Raw genomic sequence first — 9,421 nt, forward strand, 5'->3', positions numbered from 1 at the left:
AGAGTCTTATAATGGGGGATTTTAATTTCCCAGATATTGACTGGAATTTGTGGGTTGGTCACTCACACACTAGCAAGGTTTATGTGGATTTATTGGATGATTGATTTCTACATCAGCATATTCGAGAGACAACTAGAGGGAGTAATACTCTTGATTTGATTATCAGTAGTGATTCTTCATGCATTAGGAATCTGCAGATAACGTATTTAAATTCTATACAGTGGGACCAACTGATGATGTTACCAACAGCAAATTCAAAATGAGAAGCATTCAAAGAACTTACCTTGGAAGCTACTAGGCTTTACATACATTGTTAAAATAGTTTCTATATAAAACTCTATAACCATTTTTAATAATTCTAAATTAGTCAGTCGGACCTCTGTTTAATTATTTTGAATTCCCTTTGGAAGTTACATTTAAAATAGTTTCCGTTGAGCGAGAAAATTTTCATATAGCAAACGGATTAGGAGAAATGAACTCGGTACGCTCTGTTCGCATTTCTGGCCTGCAGGCAATTTAAGCAATTAGTGCTGCTCCGCGAATTACGAGAACTGAAGGGATTACCATTACATACCAACTAAGATATATTGTTCAAGGTTGCCTAAATGGATGTCAGATGAAGGCCTAAATGGATGTCATATGGCAGAGAAGAAAAATGCATGGGATACATATAAATTAACATGTGGCACAGAAGCCTATGATAGAAATAAGCTGGTCTGTAACCAAGTTACAAAGGAGGTTTGGCAGCCGAAGGCAGATTACGAGAAATCTTTGGCAAAGGATGCAAAGAAAAACAGCAAAGAGTTCTTTACTTATGTAAACTCAAGAAGGAAGGGGATGAATCAGATTGGTCCACTTGATATCGATGGTTCGACTGTTGATGATACTGCACAGGTAGCTAACAAACTAAATGAATATTTTGCATCGACATTCACACATGAGGAATGGCAGAGGTGTATTCAACTCTGGCAGTAAGCTAGATAATCTTGTAATAACTGAGAGTAAAGTGGAGGAGATAAACAAAAGAAAGGCACGTGGGGTGGATGGGATCTATCCAAATATATTAAAGGAGGCAGCAAAGGAAGTAAGCAAACCCTTAGCCATAATTATGAGAGCTTCCTTGGACTCAGGGGTCTCAGGTACCCATAGACTGGAGATGTGCAAATGTGACCCCAATTCACAAAGGAGAATTAAAGGCTGACACAAGTAATTGTGTCAGCCTTTAATTCTCCTGTGAGTTTAACTTCTGTTCCAGGAAAATTAATGAAGGCACTGGTTAAAGAAGTACTGCAGGATCATCTAGACAAGACCATGCTTGGACACAACATGGTTTTGTTAAGGGAAAGTCTTTCCTGTCCAATTTGATTGGATACTATGATGCAGTCACAATAGAACGGGATGCAGGGAACAACTTTGATATTATATATTTCGATCTTAGAAAGGCTTTTAATACCAAGGAAGACTGCTGCACAAATTGGGGCAGTGTGGCATTGGCGGCAAATTGCTGCTATGGATGGTTGAGGGGGAGAAGACAGAGAGTGGTAATCAATGGACACTGCTCATCGTGGACTAATGTTATTAGTGGAGTCCCTCAGGGTTCTTGAATGGTTTTAGTGTTGGGTCCATTATTGTTTTCTGTATTTATAAATGATATTGATGATGGTATATCAAGCTTAATGTCCAAGTTTGCAGACGATACAAAGGTTTGCAGGGTTGTGAAGGACACTGCTGACACTATGCTGCTACAACAGGATCTGGAAAGGTTGAGCAGATGGACCGAGAGGTGGCAAATGAGTTTGAACATTGACAAATGTAAAGTACTACATATGGGAAACAGCAACCCCAGAGCAACGTATCAACTCTGTGGTACTACACTGACAGTGGTACAGAATGAAAAGGACCTGGGGGTAATTGTGTAGGGAGATATGACGTTTTCTGAGCAGTGCAGACGGTCTGCAAGAGTAGCTCCTGGTGTCTTATCAATGATATACAGGAATATTTTCTAGCAGGGATAAGGAGGTGATTATTCCCTTGTATAAGGCAATGGTCAGGCCACTAATACTTGAATACTGTATACAGTATTCAAGTATTATATACTGTATACAGTATTCAAGTATGGGTACCTGAGTCACCTGAGTCTAAGGAAGCTCTCATAATTATGGCTAAGGTCTGGAGGCCTCATTTTAAGATGGATGTAGTACAGAACGTTGGAACGAGTACAGAGAAGGGCAACAAGATTAGTGAACAGAACAAAGGGTTGCTCTTACGAAGAAAGGCTTAAGTTTTGAAAATTACAATATTTATAAATGATTTCTAGGCTTTATTCAAGGCTTTATACAACTCAATTAGATCACCTGTGAGGTGATCTGATTGAGGTGTATAAAGCCTTGAATGGTTTTAGCATTCTCAATGGGACTCTTGCTTTGAATAATCGCCTGAGAGGGCATAAATTCAAATATGTGGAAGTTTGCCTTTAGCCAGCGGGTGATTGATTGCTCGAACAAACTTTTATCTTTCTTTGTAGAAGTTGATAGCTTAAATAGATTCAAGGCAGAACTGAACAAAAATTTGGAGCTAGCGGATGGGTGAAATAAGGGGTTTTTTTTTTTTTTTTTTTGGCTGATGCTGAATAAGTTTTCTTTCTTGCATCATGTGCGTTCGCTAATGCACCCAAATTGGCCTTATACAAAGGGACAGTCACCAGCTTGTCTCTGCTAACAAAATTCCTATTATATATCATTGACAAAACTCCATGAACTGCTCTGGCTGCCCGTCTGCACTGCTCAGAGCACTTTTTATCTGATTGCACAATAATCCCCAGGTCTTTTTCATTCACCTGAGTGTAGAACCACACAGCTTGTATGCAACGGTACGGTGTACCGGCACCATTTTTAACAGTGCCGTATGACATTTGGATGCAGTGCACTTTGAAATTTGTAATATTCTGTAAATTTTAAAATTGTTTAACTAAATTTACATTTTTCACTGTCTATTGTTAAGATAGACAGTGAAAACTGTATAACCATTTTTTATAATTCTAAATTATTCAGTCGGACCTCTGTTTAATTATTTTGAATTCCCCTTGGAAGTTACATTTAAAATAGTTTCCGTTGAGGGAGAAAATTTTCATATAGCGAACGGATTAGGAGAGATGAACTCGATACGCTCTGTTCGCATTTCTGGCCTTCAGGCAATTGACGCAATTAGTGCTGCTGCGCGAATTAAGAGAACTGAAGGGATTACCATTCTACAACTTAGTGGTACCTGGTAAAAACAATCCGACCACCCGTCCCACATACGGAGAAGTCGCGCTGGTCTGCAGTGAGCAGATCAAGGTGTATTCCCAATGGGCTCTGGTCCACCTTCTACTGCAGTGGTGTCCAAACATTTCCCATACAGGGGCCATATTCAAAAAAATTCAAAGTTAGATTTCTTTAGTGTGTTACATTTTCCATATCTTGTTGCATGTAAAATTGAAAATATTCGAAAATTTTATTAAGTACAATACACTTTCCATTTACTTTTACATTTACATTTACTGAACAAAACATTTAATGAGATTTTTTTTGATAATTAACAAAATTTAAAATGCTGTTTTAGTTCACTTTTCGGGCGGGCACCTTCTTGAATCAACTGTAAGCGCCCCGTTCGAGAGGGTGATTTTCTTTTACCCCGACAAATAATCATCTGTCGTTTCGCGGAAGTGCATTATCCACATTTTTCCGTAAATTTTCCCTATCTCTGTTTACATGGTCACAGTACCTGAATATCCGGATGACACTGACATTTTCGACAGTTTCAAAAAAAAATAAATAAAAAAAATTCAAATTTAACAACTAGTGACAATACTGATGACGAGAGACGGAAAACGAGGACAACGAAGGTGTTAAACCTTCTAAGCATGAATTGTTGGCATTTGTTGAAAATGAAGTTAGAAAATTGTCAATTAGGTTACAGTTAAATGCAATTCGTGGAATTGCATTTAACTTCAATTCTTCCGAAAGATGGTTTCGGAAGAATTGAAGAATTTGATGGACGCTCTGAGTACGATACCAATTTCATCGAGTGAATGTGAACGAGGATTTTCACAAATGAATCTGATTGTCAGCTCAACCAGAGCTTCGGTGATGGCAAATACAGTTTCTTCACTACTGTTTCTTAAAATTGTATGCCCACCGCTGACCCGCTTCGAACCAGCAAAGTATGTCGATAAGTGTCGGAAACGTCATTCAGCAACCGACACACAAAGAGAAAGAAAAGAAGTCGGCATAGAGTGTCGGATGAAAACTTAATAAAAATTTGGAATATTCTACAAAAACTTTATGAAATTAATTTTACTTATGTTATTTATTTTTACTTATTATTTTTAGGGGCCATAGTCTAACGAAGGACCCTTAAAATGTCACTCGGTTGTCTGTCTGTCCGTCCGTCTGTCATAGCATTGTATCTCTGGAACAACTCAACCTATTGACTAGAAATTTTGCATGGGTTTGTACATCAAGTGGGCCAACATAACGCCATATTGATCATTGTTGACACAAATTTGTCTGAGAAATGGAGGGGGATAAAAATGTTGTCGACAACCTATGTCTACACCGTTGGAAAGAGCTCAACGAGTATGTTTAAAATATAAATTTAAAATATTTTTTTAAATTAAAAATGGCTGCGCCAGACAGGAAAATGTGAGTAATTTTCGTGTCCCCCTCTCTGATTGTCTGATTGTCAGAGTTAATATGCTAAATTCCGTCGCTAACGGAGCTAAAATTTTAGCTGCGTGATTCGATGCTTATCAAGGGAAAACTATTCCGATCGAAATCTATCATTTATTTTTGTGTTAAAATTAAAAAAAAAACAATTTTTTATTGCACTTCGATAGCGCGCTTCTTTGTACTAAGTAACTCTCCTTTTGGTGACATAAAGGTTGCTAAATAGTTACTTAATAATTCTATAAATGTCATTTATAAATTTTGCGACCAGAAGTATTTTTAACAATTTTCAAAGCTGGAGTTGTCCCGGCAAGGGGAAATACTCAGAGAGCGAGTACTCAGTCGTGTTGAGGCGGTGGTGATAGAGAGGCGCCTGCACGGCCCTCACCTGCCAGTCGCATCTCCCCCTTTAATTGTTTCTCCAGGAAGAACTGGAAAGACTGAAATAGACAACGTTTTTTTATTTCCTAAGTTTTAGGTCAAGCTGGTACTAGAAACTTTTTTCAGTTACCATAAAAGCTCTATATTTGAGATACTACACCAACGACCATTCGTGTCAACCTGAGTGCTCGGCACTCAGTAGTTGACCGATTTATTTACTTATTTTATTCACATTTTACTTATTTTTCTATATATACTTTCTATATATACTTGAATAATTAATTTATACTTAATAAACTGTGTTAATATGCTAAATTTGTTGTTCATATTCCAAAAACATTACTACAAAAGTAACAATATCAGGAAAAAAAAATTTTTAGAGTACTTTTCATTTCCTTTTAATTTTCAATTTTTCCTGATAGCAAAGAATCAGTACCGGCACCTATTTTTTTACAAAAAAAGCACTGCTACCCATATGCAGTATTTTGCATTTGTCCATATTAAACTTCAGTTGCTACTTGTTAGCCCTTCTGCCTAACTTTTCTAGTAGTAGCATACTGTCTTTAGTGTCACTAACAACTCTGCCAAACTTTGTATACTCTGCAAAACTTGGACATATACCTTCATCGATATCATTAATAAATACACAAAATAACAATGGGCCCAGCACCGAATTGGGGGCCCACACTAATAACATTAGTCCACGTAGAGCAGTGTCCACTCTCTGCTGTCTCTCACTCAACCATTTTATCCATTGCAGCAACTTGCCCTTAATTCCATACTGCTCCAAATTGTACAGCAGTCTATAATGCTGCTATAATGCTACAGCAGTCAGTAATGTGCAACAGTATGAAAAGCTTTCCTGAAATCCAAGTTTATGACATCAAAATTATTTTTTGCTTCCAGTTCCTTTGTGACCACATCATAGTATCCAATCAAATTGGTCAGTGAAGACTTCCCATTAACAAAATCAGACGAACTATTACTCAGTCTTGTCTAGGTGACCCTGTATCACCTCTTTGACTCCCTTATTTTCACCGGAACAGAAGTTAAACTAACACGCCTATAATTATTTGTGCCACTTTTTGAACCCCCTTTATGAACTGTGGATACATTTGTACATCTCCAGTCCATGGGGACCTTCCCTGAATCTTTAAATACCCTCATAATTATGGCTAAGGGTTTGTTGACTTCCCTCGCTGCCTCCTTCAATGTAACTGTATGGATTCTATTCACCCCAGGTGCCTTTTTTATATTTAACTTCAACAATTTCTCCCCACTTTGCTCTCAGTTATTACAAAATCAGTTAGCTCCCTGTTAGATTGTGATAAATTTCTGGCATTCTCCTCTTTGAATAAGTCTTCATATGTATGTGAACGTAGATGCAAAATACTCATTCAGTTTATCATGTTAATCAAAACTCGAACCATCTATGTTAAGTGGACAAATCTGATTCATCCCCTTCCTTCTAGAATTATGTTCAGAAATAAGTAAAGAACTCTGCTGATTTTCGTTGCATCCTTTGCCAAAGATTTCTCGCAATCTGCCTAAACTGCACTGAAAGGACAGAATTCATGGGACACATGGTTTCATGGGTCCTGGGCAACGCGAAGCTGTCACCCCTATCTGTAGTGGACAAACCCACAGCTTGGTAAGTATATAGGTTTACTGCACTAACATAGACGGTAATTCGATGTCAGTCGTGAGTTAACCGACTTTGAAAGATGGATGATAATGGGTGCCCGACGCATGGGTCACTCTATCGCGGAGGTGATACAGAAATTGCGCTGTCCCCTTTCGACAGTATCAAGCGTATATCGGGAATATGCCGTTTCCGGAATACATTATGGTGGACAGCGCTGGGGGCAGTGAAAGATGATGGATCGACCGTAGCAGTCGACGTCTCTTTCGCATTGTTTCAACGAGAGTCCGATAACGGCATAAACCACCGCCGACATCAACCAGAGAGGTACCTGAAATATCTCCGCAAAGACCATCAGGCAATCATTAGCTGCAGTAGCCTATGGTAAGCGCGGACTAGGGCTTGCATAAAACCTAGAAATTTTCAAAACCGAGTTTAACCGAAGTTTATTCTTTTTCTCAGACTTAGGGAAAATAATTAAAAGCTTATACACTGGTATTTATTTTATCTTGGGTAGATTGTACAAATCGTAATCAAATCTTTTAAACAAAATCTATCACCTTTTATAGTAAAAAAAAATAAAAAAATTAAAGTGCTCCAAAAAATAACCGGCTTGAGATTATACAAAATTACAAATTGTATCCAGATACTTTGAATAAAAACTATCTTCTCGTATAGTAAACAATAAAAATAATAAGTCCTATAATAATTATAATAAATAAATAAAAATAATGTGAAAAAAAAACAGCTTGGGGAAATTACTTTAATATTTATTGCTCAGCTTTTTTCTGAAAATTAGCATTAGCATTAGCATTAGTAGAGGCATTTGATGCAAGAAAGCAAGCTTATGCAGCATCAGCCAAAAAAAAAAAAAAAACCACTTCCACTTCACCCCTCTGTTCGTTCAAAATACCTGTCCAGCTGAGCCTTAAACTTATTTAGGCTATCAACTTCCACGACAAGGGATGGAAGTCTGTGCCACCAACCAACCACACGCTGGCTAAGGGCAAATTTCCGCACGTCTATCCTACATCTGTCTTTCCTCAATTTGAATTTATGCCCTCTCAGGTGATTATTCTGAGCGAGAGGAAGAATCCCATCAGCATTGAGCATGCTCAAACCATTCAAGGCTTTATACACCTCTATCAGATTACCTCGCTGGTGCCTAGTCTCCAGACACTGTAATTTGCAAAACTTAAGCCTTTCTTCATAAGAGCACCCCTTTGTTCCATTCACTAATCTTGTTGCCCTTCTCTGTACTCGTTCGAGCAGCTCTACATCCTTCTTCAAATGAGGCCTCCAGACCTGTATACAGTACTCTAGGTGTGGCCTGACCATTGCCTTATACAAGGGAATAATCACCTCCTTATCCCTGCTAGAAAAATTCCTATATATCATTGACAATACACCATGAGCTACTCTTGCAGCCCGTCTGCACTGCTCAGAGAACTTCATACTTGCCTGCACAACCACCCCCAGGTCTCTTTCATTCTCTACCACTGTCAGTGTAGTACCACAGAGTTGATACGTTGCTCTGGGGTTGCTGTTTCCCATGTGTAGTACTTTACATTTGTCAATGTTAAACTTCATTTGCCACCTCTCAGCCCATCTGCTCAACCTTTCCAGATCCTGTTGCAGCAGCATCATGTCAGTAGTGTCCTTGACAACCCTGCCTACATTTGTATCGTCTCCAAACTTCGACATTAAGCTTGATATACCCTCATCAATATCATTTAGGAATACAGAAAACAATAATGGACCCAACACTGAGCCCTGAGGGACTCCACTAATAACATTAGTCCACGACGAGCAGTGTCCATTGATTACCACTCTCTGTCTTCTCCCCCTCAGCCACCCCTTTATCCACAGCATCAATTTGCCTCCAATGCCACACTGCTCCAATTTGTGCAGCAGTCTTCCATGTGCAACAGTATCAAAAGCCTTTCTAAGATCCAAGTATATAATATCAAATTTATTCCCTGCATCCAGTTCCTTTGTGACTGCATCATAGTATCCAATCAAATTGGTCAGGCAAGACTTCCCCTTAACAAAACCATGCTGTGTCCGAGCTATAGCTGAAGTCTTGTATAAATGATCCTGCAGTGCTTCTTTATCTAGTGCCTCCATTAATTTTCCTGAACAGAAGTTAAACTCACAGGTCTATAATTACTTGTGTCAGCCTTTGATCCTCCTTTGTGAATTGGGGTGACATTTGCACTTCTCCAGTCTGTGGGTACCTCCCCTGAGTCCAAGGAAGCTCTCATAATTATGGCTAAAGGTTTGCTTACTTCCTTTGCTGCCTCCTTTAATATAACTGGATAGATCCCATCCACCCCGGGTGCCTTTATTGCGTTTATCTTCAACAATTTATCCTCCACTTTACTCTCAGTTATTACAAGATTCTCTAGCTTACTGCTAGAGTTGAATACACCTCTGGCTTTCCCCTCGCTAAATAACTCCCCATGTGTGAATGTCGATGCAAAATATTCATTTAGTTTGTTAGCTACCTGAGCAGGATCATCAACAGTTGACCCATCGATATCAAGTTGACCAATCTGATTCATCCCCTTCCTTCTAGAGTTTACATAAGTAAAGAACTCTTTGCTGTTTTTCCTTGCATCAGTTGCCAAAGATTTCTCGTAATCTGCCTTCGCCTGCCTAACCTCCTTTGTAACTTGGTTGCAGATCAACT

This window comes from Mastigoproctus giganteus, chromosome 5 (assembly GCF_048544385.1).
Source record: "Mastigoproctus giganteus isolate SK-2022 chromosome 5, ASM4854438v1, whole genome shotgun sequence".
Taxonomy (NCBI): domain Eukaryota; kingdom Metazoa; phylum Arthropoda; class Arachnida; order Uropygi; family Thelyphonidae; genus Mastigoproctus; species Mastigoproctus giganteus.